Below are 19,427 nucleotides of genomic sequence, written 5' to 3'. Positions count from 1 at the left end.
AGGCTGGAGAGCGCGGGCGGCGTGAGCGGGAGGCGCGACCGGGAGGGGAACAGGCTGGCATCTCCTTACCTGGCCGGTGGTGGAGCATCTTGCAGTGGGTCGGGGCCGGGATGGGCAGACCCTGCAGTGCTGTCACTTCGGGGGCAGCAAGGCGCTGGCCGCGGAGCCCGCAGTTGATAAACTTGCCATACCCCGGGCTCGCGGAGGCAGCTGGAGCCAGACGCACCCTGCCGCCTACCGCGGCCGGCAGCCAAGCCTCCTCCGTGCGCTCCCGGGCGCTCTTCCGCTTTGTTGTGTTGGGTTTGTCTTCCTGAGCCTGCCTCGGGGTGCTGGGTGCCCTCTCGGCAATGGGACGTTTCCCCGGCCTTCCGGGAGGCCCCTGGGATCCGCGTGCCACTTTCCTCCCGGAGGCGCGCGTTAAACAGCTGCCCCGTTGCGCCTGGCGGGGCCGCGCGGTGCGCTCCTAGCAGGCGGCTCCGGCCTGTAGATTCCCGCCCCCCACCTTCTCCCCCTCCCCGCCCCTCCGCGGCCCCCCCATCAGAAGCTGCTTAGAATCAGGCTGTCAAATCCAGCCCATCTGCTGCAATCATAATCAGTCTCAACCCAACGGTTCTGACAAATCTCTGCCTGGAGCCTGAGTTGGGGGAGCCGGTGGGTGCGGGGCGCGGGCTCGGAGGGGAGGAGGGGGCGAGGGGGCTACCGGGAACAGCGCGGGGAGAGCGGGGCCTGGAGGCTTCTATTGTCTGCCCCAAACAGAGGAAGTGAATGGGGAAATGGGGATCCCAATGGAGAAATAATGGTTTCCTTTCCCAGTTTCCGATAAGAAAAATCAATCCATCCTGGTAGACATATCCATCCCCTTACCCGCATCCCAAACCGCTGCTTGCTCTTTCTGGGTGGAACGAATGCTAAGTAACTGAACAAACAGGTCCTGTAGTCTTATAATCAGGCTGATCCAGAGACTGACAGGGATATTCAAAGATGTAATTGGGAGGTAAGAGCTAGAACTAACAGACATTTGTCTGCAGTCAGAAGTTGGTTCCCAAGTACATTTGAGAATCAAGTTTATGGAGAGAGAACCACCCTGTAAATCGCGATGGAGCTGGGCCCACTGCCTCCTGTTGGCATTTTGAAAGATAAAAGGAAAACCTGCTTTGGGCAAGAAAATTCTGGACTCAGGTTAGCCCCATCCTTAGTTAAAAGAATTATCATATTTCTCTCACATTTTAATGGAAATGTTCTTTTTAAAGAAATGCTATTTTATTAGAAAATCATGACTTCTGAAACTGATTTTTTTCCCAACTAAAATAGTTTCTTCTGCAGATGAAATAAGTTTTTCTGCTCCTTTCTATAATATACTTTGAACTATTTTAATATGCCACTGCAATATAATCACACATATTTCTACTGGTTATAGGCTTATGGGGATTATGGCAAAAATTTTTAAATGAAAATAACAGCAGTCCTAGATATACATAAATCTTAAAGTATAAAGAATACAACCAATGGGATTATGCCTGCTTTCATACATTCTTTGCAAGTGCTGGAAATGTTCAGTTACCCTGAATGACAGTGTTTGTTGGTAAAATAATTTGTTGGATAAACAGATCACCAGTTGAAGTTGAAGTTGAAGAGGAAAATCTTCAAGTCATTTATTCAGATAGATGTAAGAGTCAGGTAAAAAAAAAATAACTATATTGTGAAAACTGAATAGAGCTTTAAAATAGTGCTCAAATCATTCTTTTGCTTGATGCTATAGTTGAGAAATGCAGGCAAGTCACAGTAAGTCCCCCACTGATCCAACCAGAGACTGTGTCTTCTACTTATTTACAGCCCAGTAGTATTTACAACAGGAATATGCAGTAACGGGCACTCCGTGAATACTGATAGTTTGAAGTTTTAATTTACAGGTCACTGTAAATTAAAATAATATACATTACTGTGGCTGGACAGGTGAGCTAAAATGAAGTTCAAGTGTTACTTTCCTTCATAAGTAAATAATATAAATAAAGGACAGCTACAGATCCAATGTTAAGATGTTTTTATAACATCTAAAAATTGCAATTTTTCATTGCCAGTTTGTTTAATATTAAAAATTCTGTTAAAGATTGATCAACATGGTACCAAGAAGTAAACATTTCCAAAAAGGTCCTCCCCACCAGAATAAAGTATGATGCTGGTAAATAATTTAAGGGATAATGTCCAGGAAATCACCGTTGTCCAAGTAGACAAGAGCTGAGTGGAAAGTCAGGCCCTGGGCTACAGGCACCTTACTGTTGTGTTCTGCTGTGTTTTTTTCCCTGCAAGCTGGTAGTTTTAATTGTATCAGGCCCACATAAGTGAGAGGCTAAATTGATGGCCCCACCGCCAATCCATCAAGTCTTTGGTTCTAAATTCAAAATATATCCTGTCTAGTTGTCTCAATTATTTACTTCTCAGTTATATATTGAGTGCTTGCTGTGTTTCAGTGCTGGAAAATACAAATGAGTATAAATTCAAAAAAAACATTTTGATCTTGTGGAACTTACATTCTGCAGGAGAAGACAGACATTAGAAAAGAATAAGGAAATAATACTCTTTGTTAGAAAGTCATCAGTGCTAAGGAGAAGAATAAAGCAGGGAGGGTTGGGTGGTATTAAAGTTTAAGCAAAATTATCAGTGATAATCCCACTGAAAATACCAAGTGTGAGTAAGCAAAAAGAAGAGGCAAGGAAGCAGTGAGCCATGTAGGTATCTGAGGGAAGATGGTCCTGGGAAGCAGAAAGAGCAGGTGCAGTGCCCCTTACAGAAGAGTGTGCTGGGAGAGGTCTGAGAACAGCAGTGAGGCAGTAGGGATGGAACAGAGTGAGGTGAGAGGGTTACAGGGATGATCTGAAAGGGCAGATCATTGGGTGGGACATAACAGGCCATCTGAATCCAGAGTTTCAAAGAATAGCAAGGAGAGAGAAGAAAGCCTTCCTCAGTGATCAATGCAAAGAAATAGTGGAAAACAATAGAATGGGAAAGACTAGAGATCTCTTCAAGAAAATTAGAGATACCAAGGGAATATTTCATACAAAGATGGGCTCGATAAAGGACAGAAACGGTATGGACCAAACAGAAGCAGAGGCTATTAAGAAGAGGTGGCAAGAATACACAGAAGACTGTATAAAAAAGAGTTTAATGACCCAAATAACCACATTGGTGTGATCACTCAGCTAGAGCCAGATATCCTGAAGTGAGAAGTCAAGTGGGCCTTAGGAAGCATCACTACAAACAAATTTACTGGAGGTGATGGAATTTCAGCTGAGTTATTTCAAATTATAAAAGATGATGCTGTGAAAGTGGCTGCACTCAATATGCCAGCAAATTTGGAAAACTCAGCCATGGCCACAGGACTGGAAAAGGACAGTTTTCATACCAATCCCAAAGAAAGGCAATGCCAAAGAATGCTCAAACTACCTCAACAATTGCACTCATCTCACATGCTAGTAAAGTAATGCTCAAAATTCCCCAAGCCAGGTTTCAGAACTGTGAACTCCCTGATGTTCAAGCTGGATTTAGAAAAGGCAGAGGAACCAGAGATCAAATTGCCAACATCCATTGGATCGTAGAAAAAGCAAGAGAGTTCCATAAAAACATCTACTTCTGCCTTATTGACTACATCAAAGCTTTTGACTGTGTAGATCACAACAAACTGTGGAAAATTCTTAAAGAGATGGGAATACCAGACCACCTTACTTACCTCCTGAGAAACCTGTATGCAGGTCAAGAAGCAACAGTTAGGACTGGACACAGAACAACAGACTGATTCCAAATTGGGAAAGGAGTACGTCAAGGCTGTATATTGTCACCCTGCTTATTTAACATATATGCAGAGTACATCATGAGAAATGCTGCGCTGGATGAAGCACAAGCTGCAGTCAAGACTGCCAGGAGAAATATCAATAACCTCAGATATGCAGATGACACCACCCTTATGGCAGAAAGCAAATAACTAAAGAGTCTCTTGATGAAAGTGAAAGAGGAGACTGAAAAAGTTGGCTTAAAACTCAACATTCAAAAAACTAAGACCATGGCATCTGGTCCCATCACCATGGCAAATAGATGGTGAAACAGTGGAAACAGACAGACTTTATTTTGGGGGGCTCCAAAATCAGGGCAGATGGTGAATGCAGCTATGAAATTAAAAGATGCTTGCTCCTTGGAAGAAAAGCTATGACCAACCTAGACAGCATATTAAAAAGCAGAGACATTACTGACAAAGGTCTGTCTAGTCAAAGCTGTGGTTTTTCCAGTAGTCATGTATGGATGTGAGAGTTGGACTACAAAGAAAGCTTTGCATAAAAAAAAACTGATGCTTTTGAACTATGGTATTGGAGAAGATTCTTGAGAGTCCCTTGGACTGCAAGGAGATCAGTCAGTCCTAAAGGAAATCAGTCCTGACTATTGGAAGGACTGATGTGAAGCTGAAATTCTAGTACTCTGGCCACCTGATGAGAAGACTTGACTCACTGGAAAAAACTCTGATGTTGGGAAAGATTGAGAGCAGGAGGAGAAGGGGACGACAGAGGAGAAGATGGTTGGATGGCATCATCGACACGATGGACATGAGTTTAAGCAAGCTCCAGGAGTGTGTGATAGACAGGGGAGCCTCGCGTGCTGCAGTCCATGGGGTCTCAAAGAGTCAGATACAACTGAGTGGCTGAACTGAACTGAAGGACTGGCTTTACTCTTAAGTGATGTGGGAGGGCAGGGATAGAGAGGTTTTGTGGTAGGGGGCAGCATTTTGTTTGTTTTTTGTCACCCTGTGCAGTTTGTGAAATCTTAGTTCCCCAACCAGGGATTAAACCCACTCCCTCATCAATGAAAGTGCATAGTCCAAACCACTGGACTACCAGTGAATCCCCCAAAGAGAGTTTTGAGCAGAGGAATTCCACGATCTGACTTTTGTTTAATAGATTATTCTGGTTGCCTGCATGCTAAATCGCTTTGTGACCCCATGGACTGTAGCCTGCCAGGCTCCCCTGGCCATGGGATTCTCCAGGCAAGAATACTGCAGTGGATTACCATGCCCTTCTCCAGAGGATCTTCTCAACCCAGGGATCGAACCCAGGTGTCTTACGTCTCCTGCATGGCAGGCTGATTCTTTACCACTGATGCCACCTGCGAAGCCCCATATTGCAAACTAATTACAGAAAAAAAAGGAATCTGGTAAGGGGGAAGATCTGTTATTAGGCTATTGCAAAAATCCAGGTAAGACAAAGTGACTTGGGCAGGACCATAACAAGAAAAATAATGAGTGTTTGGATTTAGCAGGCAGAAGGATGGAGTTGCTATTAATTGAAATGAAGAATGCCGGGAGCCAGTGTGGAGAATCCCACCCATGGCAAAGGTCATGAGGAAGCGGCCTGACGGGCAAAGGCGAGATCAGGACTCAAGGGACCCTCTGAACTTGCTCGAGCATCTACCCCCGAACCAGAATCTGTCTGTCTTATTATTTTATGTCTTTCACCAGCTCTTCTGACATTAGCAGGGGTCTGTCCCTGACCAAAAGAGTTAACACTGGGCTTTAGTTTCTAAATCTCCTGGGCATGAAAGGAGTGTTTCAAACCCTCTGTTAGCATTCTAGCTTACATGGCAGCTTTATCCAGACTCTTGCAACATTGTTGAGCCTATGCAATGCCTGCTGCCAAGTTCTCACATCCCTTATCCATTGTGTTCCTGGGAGTGCATATAGTCAGGATGTAGAAGAAGCAAGTAATAGCCTTAGCATTAGCAACATTAGACTTTGAGTTAATAAATTCTTTCTTTGCTGTAACCTGCTGAATCTTTGTTCCATAAAAATGTAACTCTGTACTTTAAGGGTGACACAGGCTAAGAATTTAAGAAGAAACATTTTAAGGGAAAATCATTGTTCTGGTGTTCTGGCTGACCAACCTTTATCAAAAGGAGGTCATGGAATATCAACAGGCCTCCGGAATAGAAGATGATGTACAGAAAATAAGACTTTTGCAGGAAGGAACCTGATATCGATAAAAGTTATTACTGATGGAATGTTGAGTTGACTCTGCATTTTTCACCTTGCTGTATGTATAACTCAGGGTATAAAAGCCCCGAGAAGAATAAAGTAATGGCCCTCGCTCAAAGAAGCTTGGTCACCCCGTGTTATTTCTTTATCTATCTTTCTTCATTCACTGACGTCATCCATCCTGAGGATATCCCTGGACTCTGCTGAGGCTGGACCTCGGCAGAAGAAGACAATGGGTAGAGCAAATTTTGGTGGAAGAATATGAGGTTTAGTGTTAGATGTGTTACGATTAGGATGCCTATTAAGTTACATTTTTAAATAGCTATATAAATAAAGCCCTTCAAATAGTTCCTGGCTTTTGCTAGTGAAGTCACTCAGTCATGTCTGACTCTTTGCAACCCCATGGACTGTAGCCTACCAGGCTCCTCAGACCATGGAATTTTCCAGGCAAGAGTACTGAAGTGGGTTGCCATTTCCTTCTCCAGGGGATTTTCCCAACCCAGGGATTGAACCCAGGTCTTCCTCATTGCAGGCAGATGCTTTACCATCTGAGCCACCATAGATGGTTAAATTAAATTTATCATCATATCAGGTGGGCCATTAAGGCTGAGAACACAGTTAGAAAAGAGAAGATGTTTCAGGATTAAATCCCGAAAGACATTCCAACTTTAAAAAGTCAAGAAGATAAAGAGGAACCAGCAAAGGAGATGACCCCAAATGGCAACCTGAGAAGGAGAAGGTAAAGTAGGAAAGCAGACTCCCTCAGGAACCTAGTAATCAAGGTATATCAAGGAAGGAGTGATCTGCTAATCAGAGTCTCCTGGTATGACCATCTCCATAGAAAACCCAAAAGAACATACAGGAAAGCTATGAGAGAGTTAACCGAGGTTACTAGAAAACTTAATTATCTGTTGTCTGTTTACAGCACAACATTCAGGGTGTCCCATCACTTATGTAAAGGTCAGGGGCCTGAGAGGTATTCAGTGTGTGCTGAATCAGGTAATGAATCAGTGAAGGATCAAATGCCTTTTGCTGAGAAATATTTCTTAGCTTATCTATGGATAATTTTGGAGAGGTCGCCTATTCTTAAATTCAAGAAATATTGATGTAGAACAAGGTTTCTGAGAGGGAATAGATATGTTTCCCTTTCAGTAAGCAATGTCAATAGACCAAAGATTTCTAGCCCACAAGTTTCATATAGAATGTTTTCTCAGATCATGTTCAACAAATTGTAAAGTAGTAACAAAGAAACAACTTGCAGACATATGGAAGTTTAAAAATATACTTCTGTAAGCAATTTTCAACTTAAGACAACAACCCAATTTAAATGTGCAGAAGATTTAAGTACAACCTTATCAAAGAAGATATAAAAATGGTAAATCACTGCATGAAAAGATGATCATCATCATGAGTCACTAGAGGAAAGCAAGTTAAAATCTCAGTTACATTTACTCACACCTACAAGAATCAACAAAGTTAAAAATATTAACAATATCAAGTGTTGGCAAGGATGTAGAGCAACTTAAATTCTCATCATACATAGCTGATGGAAATGCAGAAGGGTATAGCAAGTTTGGAAAACCAGTTGACAGTTTCTCAAAAAGTTAAACACAGAAAAGATATATGTATCCCAATGTTCACTGCAGCACTATTTACAATAGACAGGACTGGAAGCAACCTAAATGTCCATCAGCAGTAGAATGGATTAAAGAAGATGTGGTGCACACACACAATGGAATATTACTCACCATAAAAACAAATGAATAGTGCCATTTGCAGAGACATGGATAGACCTAGTGCTTGTCATACTGAGTGAACTAAGTCAAAAAGAGAAAAACAAGTACCGCATAATATTACTTATATGTGGAATCTTAAAAAATGGTAAAATTATTTGCAAAGCAGAGATAGAGACACAGATGTAGAGAACAAACTTATGGATACCAAAGGAGGAAGGAGAGGGTGAGGTGAACTGGGAGATTGGAATTGACATATATACACTACTATGTATAAGATAAATAACTACTCAGATGGTAAAGACTCTGCCTGCAGTGCCAGAGACCAGGGTTCAATCCCTGAGCTGGGAAATCCCCTGGAGAAGGGCATGGCAACCCATGCCAGTATTCTTGCCTGGAGAATCCCATGAACAGAGGATCCTGGTAGGTTACAGTCCATAGAGTAGCAAAGAATTGGACAAGACTGTAGCAACTTAGCACACACGTACCAAAGCCATCAGATAAAGGATTGATGGGAAGTAACACATTAATCCAGTATCAGGTATCACCTTGTGATTTTCTGCTAATTGTTAAGGGAAAAGTTATACAAGAGAGAGATTCCCTGACATGCTCCTGCTTATATAATGCTATGTGAGAAGAGCACCACATCACCTGTGGGGTAGTCTTGGAAAAACCATGTTTAACCTGAATCTAAGTAACGACTTTGATATAATTTCCAGCTTATAAGAAATAAGGAAGATAAATGACACTACAAAGAAACAATGAGGCATATGCAAAACACAGGGTGCTCTGCAGCACTTAATGTCTGAACAGAAGTGAGTAGAAGCAATAAAAATAGATTAAGTGACAGAACTAAATGAAACTAATGGGGTTAGATCTTGGTCCAATATAGAAGCTTTAAGAGACTTTAGAGGGACTTCCCTGGTGGTCCAGTGGCTAAGACTCCATGCTCCCAATACAGGGGGCCTGGGTTCAATCCCTGGTCAGGGAACTAGATTCCATATGCCACAACTAGAACCCATGGTGCCACAAAACCTGTTTTAATAAAACAAATATTTTTAAAAATTAAAGATACTTTGGAAATTAGAGAAATTCAAATAAGGTTGGCATTGAATAGGATAAGAGAAGTTTTATTACTTTTCCTAATGATGAAAATGATATTGTGTTTATAAAGGCAGTAGTCCTTAGTTTTAAAAGACACATGCTAAAGTATTCAGGGTGAACTATCATTGTGTTTACCACTCACTTTGGAAAAATTATATATGAAACAAAATATTAACATTTAGGTGGCTTTAGTATTTAACTGATATGCAGAATACATCATGAGAAACACTGGGCTAGAAGAAGCACAAGCTGGAATCAAGATTGCTGGGAGAAATATCAATAACCTCAGATATGCAAACACCACCCTTATGGCAGAAAGTGAAGAGGAACTAAAAAGCTTCTTGATGAAAGTAAAAGAGGAGAGTGAAAAGGTTGGCTTAAAGCTCAACATCCAGAAAACTAAGATCATGGCATCTGGTCCCATCACTTCATGGGAAATAGATGGGGAAACAGTGGAAACAGTGTCAGACTTTATTTTGAGGGGCTCCAGAATCACTGCAGATGGTGATGGCAGCCATGAAATTGAAAGACACTTACTCCTTGGAAGGAAAGTTATGATCAACCTAGATAGCATATTCAAAAGCAGAGACATTACTTTGCCAACAAAGGTCCATCTAGTCAATGCTATGGTTTTTCCAGTAGTCATGTATGGATGTGAGAGCTGGACTATGAAGAAAGCCGAGTGCCTAAGAATTGATGCTTTTGAACTATGGTGCTGGAGAAGACTCTTGCGAGTCCCTTGGACTGCAAGGAGATCCAACCAGTCCATCCTAAAGGAGACCAGTCCTGGGTGTTCATTGGAAGGATTGATGCTGAGGCTGAGACTCCAATACTTTGGCCACCTCATGTGAAGAGTTGACTCACTGGAAAAGACCTTGATGCTGGGAGGGACTGAGGGCAGGAGGAGAAGGGGACGACAGAGGATGAGATGGCTGGATGGCATCACCAACTAGATGCACATGAGTTTGGGTGAACTCTGGGAGTTGGTGATGGACAGGGAGGCCTGGCGTGCTTCGATTCATGGGATTGCAAAGAGTTAGACATGACTGAGCGCCTGAACTGACTGAACTGAACTGAACTGAACTGAACTGAACTGAGTGGTAAAGTATCTGCCTGCCAATGCAGGAGACACAAGAGATGCAGGTTCAATCCCTGGGTCAAGAAGATCACCTTGAGTAGGAAATGGTAACCGACTCCAGTATTCTTGCCTAGTAAATCCCACAGAGGAGCCTGGTGGGCTAGTACATAGGGCTGCAAAGAGTCAAACATGACTGAGCACTATGCCAAGTTATGGATAAATAAGTATTTCATTGCCCTGGTCTTTTACTTTTTTCTATACATTGAATTTCTTCATAATAAAAAATGAAAAAATACATACTTTTAAAACCCAATAGTTAAATATGAAGGAATTAGAAAAAATAGAATTTGATGTCTTAAAATCAAAACACTATCAGAACTTGTAAGATGAAAACAACTAAAGCAGTATGTAAAGAGAAATGAATAATTTTATTGCATATTCTGGAAATGAAAAAAATTGGAAAATTAATGTGTAAAGCATCCAAGTAAAGAGGCAAACATAGCAATAAACAAGTAGAATAAAAGAATTAGTAAAGATAAAATCAAAGTCTAATAAGGTATAACAAAGCATTAATACAGGATCAATAAAACAGCGACTGCTTAGATCAATGAAAAACAGAGGAGACATAAATCACTAAGTTTTAGAGTAAAAAAAAAAGCTGCATAACTAAGGATACAAGAGATTTAAAATAATAGGACTGCTTCACTATGAACAACTTTATAGCAATAAATTTTAAAACACAGATAAAATCATCAATGTCCTAAATTTTTAAAAAATCTGCCCATAAAACTCTAGAATCAACAGAATCGTAAACAATACATCAACTCAATAGTTGAAAATAAAAATTTACCCCTGCATAACCAATAGACCTAGATTTTAAAAACATCTTTATTGAGATATAATCCATATACTATAAAATTCACCCATTTAAGGTGTACAAACCATCACCATCATTTAAGTTTAGAAGAACTTTTATAACCCCTCCCCCCAAAATCCTCCAGTACCCATTTGTGGTCACTCTCCATTCTCCAGCCAGAGGTAACCAACAATGCACTTTCTATCTCTATAAAATTTGCTTATTCTGGATATTTCATGTAAATGCACTCAAACACTATGTGATCTTTTGGGTTTATCTTCTTTCACTTAGCATAATGCTTTCAATACCTGTCCTACTGTAGCACATATCAGTATTTCATTTCTTCCTGTTGCCAAACAATATGTCATTCTATGGAGAGATATCATTGGATAAATTTCGTTTCAGTTCCTGTGCCCATTTTTATATTGGAGTATTTGTCATTTTATTGTTGAGTTGTGGGTCCAGTTTTTTTAAGGCAAGTTTTACAAAGCTTGAAAACAATACAAAAATTCTAATATTCAAATCTTGCAGGAAAAGTTCTAGTAAAATAAGGCAAGGACGGGAGAAAGATTAAAGAGAAGGGGGGAGAAAAAGGTGAGAGGAACGATTTTATGAGTCATCTAGAATGACCTTGATACTAAAAGTAAACGTATCATACAGGAAAGCTAATGAATGTTGTCCTAAAAATTCTAAATAAAACAAAAAAATGCACAATAATTTTTGAGAATGGTGACTCCACTAACATCCAGAAACGAGTCAGGCACCTTGCTATAAAGGTAGGTAATTAAACAGGTAAGTGAGGTAGGCAATTGCATCAGTGAAATAGTAAGAGAGCCTAGACATAGAGGTACATCTATTGAATAAAGGTGTTGATCAGAAATGGTATCATTGGGACTTCTCTGATGCAGAGGGTGTGGGTTTGCTCCCTGGTCATGGAGCTAAGATACCACATGACTCGTGGCCAATGAACCAAAACATAAAACAAAAGTAGTATTATAACAAATTCAATAAAAACTTTTAAAATGGTCCATATTATGGTGTCATTAATTAGTGGAGAAAGAATTGACTACTGAAACAATGGCAACAAATCCACTTTCTATCTGAATAAAGAACTCAGATTATTCACACAAAAAAACAAACTAAGATTAAACACTGAATGTGTAAAGGAGAACAATTTAGAGGACTTTTTACCTCCAATTTCAAGACTTAACACCACCCAATTTCAAGACTTAAATAAAGCCACAGTAATCAAGAGAGCATGATATTTGAGAAAGGACAGATATATTAATGGAGAGACCAGAAATAGAACCTCATAAATACAGCCAACTGATTTTTGACAAGGAGAAGAGACAATAGAACAAAGACAATCTCTTCAACAAATGGTCCTGGAATATCTATAAACCCACAGGCGAAAAAACAAAACAAAACAAAACAAAACAAACAACTTAGACTCAGACTTTGCACCCTTCATACAAATTACTCAAAATGGATCAAAATGGACGTAAGGGTAAAACACAAAACCATAAAACTCCTAGAAGATAACATCAGAGAACATCTAGATGACCTTGGGTACAGTGATGCCTTTTTAGATATAACATTAAGGAAATACTCCATGAAAGAAATAAGTGATAAGCTGGACTTCATTAAAATTAAAAATGTCTGCTCAATGAGATACAGTATCAAGAGAATAGATGGGGAGAAAATATTTGCAAAGGACATATCTAATAAAGTACTACCATCTACAATTTACAGACAAGTCTTGAAACTCAACAATAAGAAAACAACCTGATTTTAGAAATGGGCCACAAACCTTAATAGGCACCTCACCCAGCAAATAAGTGTATGAAAGGATACTCCACACAATGTCACTGAGGAAATACAAGCTAAAACAATACTAATGAGATAACACTGATACCTGTTAGAATGGGTAGGATTCGGTGATAACATCTAATAATGTGAGGATGTGGAACAACTGGGTCTCTCATACATTGTTGGTGGGAGTGCAAAATGGTAGAGCCAGTTTAAAACCAGTTTGGAGTTTCTTACAAAACTAAACATACTTGCACCATATGATCCAGCAATCATGTTCTTTGGTATTTATTCAAAGGAGTTGAAAACCCATATCCAAGCAGTATAGAGGAGGGAAGGATTGGGAGTTTGGGATTAGCAGATATAAACTATTACATATAAAATGGATAAACAAAGTCCTACTGTAGAGCACAGGGAACTATATTCAATATCCTATGATAAATCATATTGGAAAAGAATATAAAAATATGCATATATATGTATAATTGAGTCACTGCTGTACAGCAGAAATTAATCATAAATCAACTATACTTCAATAAAATTTAAAAAAACTCACATCCACATAAAAACTTGCATACAGATATTTACAGTAGCTTTATTCATAATTGCCCAAACATGGAAGCAACCAAGAGGTCCTTCAGTAGTTAAATGCACTATGGTGCCTCCAGACACTAGTATATTAGTCAGCAAAGAAGCTGGCTTAAAACTCAACATTCAAAAAACTAAGACCATGGCATCTGGTCCCATCACCATGGCAAATAGATGAGGAAAAAGTGAGAGACTATTTTCTTGGGCTCCAAAATCACTGTGGACAGTGGACAGGCTTGCTGCTTAGAAAAAGAGCTATGACAAACCTAGACAGCACATTAAAAAGCAAAGACATCATTTTGTCAACAAGGTCTATCTAGTCAAAGCTATGGTTTTTCCAGTAGTCATATATGGATGTGAGAATTGGACCATAAAGAAAGCTGAGCACTGAAGAATTGATGCTTTTGAACTGTGGTGCTGGAGAAGACTCTTGAGAGTCCTTTGTACAGCAAGGAGATCAAACCAGTTAATCCTAAAGGAAATCAACTCTGAATATTTATTGGAAGGACTGATGCTGAAGATGAAGCTCCAATACTTTGGCCACCAGATGCAAAGAGTTGACTCATTGGAAAAGACTCTGATGCTAGGAAAGATTGCAAGCAGAAGAAGGGGATGACAGAGGATGAGATGGTTGGATGGCATCACCAATGACTCAATGGACATAAGTTTGAGCAAACTCTGGGAGATAGTACTGGACAGGAAAGCCTGGTATACTGCTGTCTCCATGGGGTTGCAAAGAGTCACACACAACTTAGTGAACGAACAAGAAAAAGAAATGAACTATCAAGCCATGAAGAAATAGGGAGGAACCATAAATGCATATTACTAAGTGAAAGGAGCCAATCTGAGAAGGCTACATACTGTATAGTTCCAACTATATGACATTCTCGAAAAGGCATACAATAAAAATACCCATGATTCTTAGATGTCGGAGGAGAGCTGGAAATGAATAGAGGATTTTTAGGGCAGTGAAATGAACAGAGGATTTTTAGGGCAGTGAAAATACTCTGCATGACACTATAATGATGGATATATGTCATCAATTTGTTCAAACCCATAGAATGTACACCACCAAGAGTGAACCTTAAGGTAAACTATACACTTGGGTGATTATGGTGTGTCAACATAGGTTCACAGTTGGTAAAAGTGTACCATTTGGTGAGTGCTGTTAATAATGGAGCTGGGGTGCTATGCACATGTGGAGGCAGAGGATATATTGGAAATCTCTGTATCTTCCTCTCAATTTTTTGTAAACTTATACCTGTTCTTAAAAAGTAAGTCTGAAAAGAAAACACACACGAAAAGCAAGTCTATAAAACCTTTTGAAGAGTACGTTTGTATCATCAGGCTGGGAAGGATAAAGAAGTATTTTACTGCATCATATTTTTGAACCACTGTGAAAAGAAAAAAATTACCATAAAGAAAATGAAAAGTTAAGGCACAGACAAGAAGAATATTTTTGAAATATATATAACTAAGAGGCTTCCTAGGTGGCACAGTTATAAAGAATCCACCTGCCAATGCTGGAGACGTGGATTCGATCACTGGGTCAGGAAGATCCCCTAATAAAGGAAATGGCAACCCATTTCAGTATTCTTGCCTGGAAAATTCCATAGACAGAGGAACTTGGTGGGCTACTGTCCATGAGGTCACAAAGAGTTGGACACAACTGAGCACACACACATAACCTAAGAAGAATCACTATTCCAAGCTGATAAAGAAAAACACTTCCCCTGGTGGCTCAGCTGGTAAAGAATCCAGCTGCAGTGAAGGAGACCTCAGTTCAATTCCTGGGTTGGGAAGATCCGCTGGAGAAGGGATAGGCTACCCACTCCAGTATTCTGATCTGGAGCATTCCATGGACTGGGTAGTCTATGGGGTTGCAAAGAATTGGACATGACTGAGAGACTTCCACTTCACAAGTATAGTAGAAAATAATTTTTATAAAGAAAATATATTTATAGACAGTTCACAAAAGAAGATAATTGAATGGCAATAAATAAAGTGCTCAATCTCATTCCTGGGGTAATACAAATTAAAACAACACTGAGATACTATTTCAGGCCTGTCATGATAGGAAAGCAATAATCATTCTGATTACAGTATGTTTTGGTGGGGCTTCATGGAAAACAAAACTCTGACACATGTCAGGCAGAAACACTTAGACCTATGCTGGAAAGGTGAAAGTGCTCCTTGTCTAAAACATGGCTGCCCCATATCTATGTACCTGCAAGAGGGCAAGTCTCACACATATATATACAAGCACATGTGGAACATACAAAGTTGCATTATTTTGTTGTTGTTTACTTGGCTGTAAAACTCCAGCCATTTAATAACAAATGCTTCTCCACCCACACCCATCACAGCACTGGGAGAATCATGGGACCAACCATTGGTGTGGGATGTGCTGGGAAAGCCAGGGTGAGGGGCAGCAGCCAGCTGACTCCTGAGAGCCTCAGGTCCTAAAAGTTCCATCCAGGGCAGGGTGGAGCTGCCCATGGGCCCAGCCAGAGAGGATAGGTGGAAGCCAGGCTCAGGAGAGGAAAGGGGGGGATAAAAACAGAAGTGACGCTCGTCTGCCACCAAACTGAGGCCCCCTGGTCTGCCTGTGCCAAGTCCAGCTAACAGGAGTTGGCCTTGCCCATCAGAAGGCTGCTGCCACTCACACTGTGTCTGCCTTCTTAACTTTCAAAAGGTGTATGTTCTAGCTATAAGATAAATAAGCACTAGGGATATAATGTACAACACGATTGATATAATGAACACTGCTCTACCTTATATGTGAAAGTTGTAAAGAGAGTAAATCCTAAGAGTTCTCATCACTAGGACATTATTTTTCCTTTTTATTTTGTATCTATATGAGATAATGAGTGTTCACTAGCTTACTGCAGTAATCATCTCACGATGTGAGTAAGTCAACTCATGCTATATATCTTAAACTTATATAGTACTGCATGTCAATTATATCTCAATAAAACTAGTGGGGTAAGTCATTATATATTCAGTCTCATAGTAAATATCAGTAAGTTCCATAAGGTTGAAATATGACAAAGGTTTGTGGGTAAAATGCAGTAGAACAATAAATTATCAACACATTTAAAAATGTAAAAGCTCAAGGACTTCCCTGGTGGTCCAGTGCCTTGGACTTCCCACTCCCAATGTGGGGGGCCTGGGTTCGATCCCTGGTTGGGGAACTAGATTTCACATGCCACAACTAAGAGTTCCCACATCAAACTAAAGATCCCACATGCCACAGCAAAGATCAAAGATCCTGTTGCAGCCTTCCTGAAGTAAAATTTGGCAACATCTCTAACAAAATTCCATGTATATTTACAATTGGAGTGAGCATTTTCACTTTTTGGAAGATTTCCGGGATGAAAGTATACTTCCAACAATACAAAAATACACAGGCACATGATTATTCAATGCTAAATTGTTTGTTATTCTTTTATTTTTTTAATATAAATTTATTTTCATTGGAGGCTAATTACTTTACAATATTGTATTGGCTTTGCCATACATCAACATGAATCCACCATGGGTGTACACGTGTTCCCCATCCTGAACCCCCCACCCACCTCCCTCCCCCGTACCATCCCTCTGGGTCATCCCAGTGCACCAGCCCCGAGCATCCTTTATCATGTATCAAACCTGGACTGGAGATTCATTTCACATATAATATACATGTTTCAATGTCATTCTCCCAAACCATCCCACCCTTGCCCTCTCCCACAGAGTCCAAAAGACTATTCTATACATCTGTGTCTCTTTTGCTATCTTGCATACAGGGTTATTGTTACCATCTTTCTAAATTTTTAAACTGTTGTTTAAAATATATTTAACTTATTCTTGGGGCTTCCCTGGTGGCTCAGAGGTTAAAGCGTCTGCCTGGAATGCAGGAGACCTGGGTTCGATCCCTAGGTCGGGAAGATCCCCTGGAGAAGGAAATGGCAACCCACTCCAGTACTCTTGCCTGGAGAATCCCATGGAGGGAGGAGCCTGGTAGGCTACAGTCCATGGGATCGCAAATAGTCGGACACGACTGAGCAATAAGGAGGGGAACTTATTCTTACTCTACATTTTTTCTTTATCCTTTCTTATTATTTGTCTTTTGGACTGGATTAAAAAACAGTATTTAATTTTGTAATCCTTTATGAACAATTTCTACACTATTTTCCGTGTGGTAACATTGAATAAATCTTTATTGATTTGAAAATTATTAGGGCTAAACAATTATTTGTTATAAGAAATTTCATTTTGAAATAAAGCTTTCATATAACTAACACTATATGGCTTACTAATTTTGGTTTTATCCAAGATTGTTGTCTACTATATTTTTTTCATGGTTCCTATGAACTTTCTGTTAATTGAGAAATTTGATTTCTTCAATAATTAAACCTCTGAGGCTAGGGTACAAGGCTGAATTCAGCACATACACTTAGAGAAGATTCCACTGGACTTGCTACACTTCTGCAGTCATAACTGAGCAGATCATCATTCTAGGATAGCATTATTGTCTTAATAAATGGAATGTACTTAAGTAGTACCTGGTTATTCTTCTGGGCCTTGGTGAAAATAAAAAAAACCCAGATAAATACAGATCCATGTTCTACCAATTGTTCTATTTTTTGAAGCTTAAAGGTTCGTGTTCTTTCATTGTGTTTAGTCACTCAGTCGTGTCAGATTCTTTGCAACTCAATAGACTATAGCCTGCCAGGCTCCTCTGTCCCTGTAATTCTCCAGGCAAGAATACTAGATCAGGTATCCATTCCCTTCTCCAGGGGATCTTCCCAACCCAGGATCAAACCCGAGTCTCCTGCATTACAGGCAGATTCTTTACCATGTGAGCCACCAGGGAAGTGCATTCTTTCATTAACATAGTTATGTATTCAACTATCATTTATTAAGCAACTATTACTCAGATATAGGTTTTTAAATTCAAAAGTCTTTGAGCCAAAAAAGTTTCATGATTTCAAATTTTAACAGCTGATTTTCTGAATATTTTGTGTTGTATTCAGATCTGTCTTAGGATGTCTCCTAAAATTAGTGTGTGTGTTACATATATTAGTTTTTTCAATTGATTTTACCTGATGATTTATGGATTTCCATTTTTAATGTTTCTCATAATAGACACATATGAAAGAATATGATTATTGAAAAGAGCCTAGAATCACTCTTTGTGCCTGCTCTATAGATAGGGAAATTGGGCTTACATTATATTTAGGACCACACAAGGGATTTATAGAGAGAGTTGAGTGTTGGCTAGGAGGTTTCCACATCCACTGTTCAGAACCCTAGCCACCAGATCTGTGGACCTTTAAGTGCCCCAGGGCTTAGCAGAGGAGCTCTGAAAGATGCCTTAGAAAGACGTAGAGACACAAAATCATAATTATGTTGACCCATAATCCTTCTTTACTTATACAGAAGTTGGTATGTAGACAGATGCAAAACAACACAAACATGTTTTTTTAAAAACACATTATAGATCAGGAATTGGCACCCACAGGCAAAATCTTAGCTATTGTACCAAATAAAATTTTGAGGGGACACAGTCATACCCATTCATTTATCTGTGACTGCTTTTCAGCTCCAGCTACAGATTTGAGTAGTTGCAACAGTGACCATAAGGATACAGCCAGTAAAGCCAAAAATATTTGTCGCCTGGCCCTTAACAGAAAAATTTGTTCACCCCACTATAGAAAATATTGCTCTCTCACAAGCTATAACTATACACATTAATAACTATACTTCAAAACACTGCCAATGATTGTAATTTTTAGCTATACTTGGAAGCAACCATGGGAATTAAATGCATGTTATAGAGTCTAATGAGCCCTCAAGTTTCTGATGCAAGTTGTTCTACAGCATATACACTTCTGCAGAATCTGAAACATTCCATTTTTAATAGTTAGGAGTAATATTAGCTAATTAACTTTTAAAATTAAACCTAAATTAACATTTTATAGCCTGCTATAACTACAGCTAAGAACACTTCCCGATAATTAAAATACAGTGTTCCTAATGAAAGGATATCTACTGTAACTTCCTTTACAAAGAGTTATAGTTGCTTTTATAGTTTCATTTTGTTCTTTGTACACTCAAGATTATTGTATTTTCCCAACATACAAACATGAAATTTTTTAAATCCATTTTTATATATTAGGAATACAACATTTATGTTGTTTTCTACGTTACACTATAAGTAAGACTTAGTGTAACATCTTGAAACTGTAGCTACTATTTGAGCAA

The 19,427-nt window shown here is 39.6% G+C and overlaps 1 protein-coding gene and 1 non-coding gene across 9 annotated transcripts in view; one reads left to right on the top strand and one right to left on the bottom strand.

The window, feature by feature from the left end:
* Positions 1-19,427, bottom strand: part of NCKAP5 (NCK associated protein 5) — a 1,138,328-nt gene that overhangs the window by 660,411 nt on the left and 458,490 nt on the right. For 2 of the 8 annotated variants that reach the window (XM_069577711.1, XM_069577712.1), the window contains exon 1: positions 70-918. The exons of the other annotated variants lie outside the window; for them this stretch is intronic. The gene's annotated coding sequence lies outside the window, so the exon portion shown is untranslated. Of the gene's footprint in view, positions 1-69; positions 919-19,427 lie in introns of those variants that run through there. 8 annotated transcript variants of the gene reach the window in all.
* On the top strand, positions 17,036-17,107 carry TRNAS-GGA (transfer RNA serine (anticodon GGA)). Its single transcript has one exon. It is a non-coding gene; the product is annotated as a tRNA-Ser (tRNA).

This window comes from Ovis canadensis, chromosome 2 (assembly GCF_042477335.2).
Source record: "Ovis canadensis isolate MfBH-ARS-UI-01 breed Bighorn chromosome 2, ARS-UI_OviCan_v2, whole genome shotgun sequence".
NCBI classification, from domain to species: Eukaryota; Metazoa; Chordata; class Mammalia; order Artiodactyla; family Bovidae; genus Ovis; species Ovis canadensis.
This window is presented reverse-complemented; position numbering and strand designations above follow the sequence as displayed.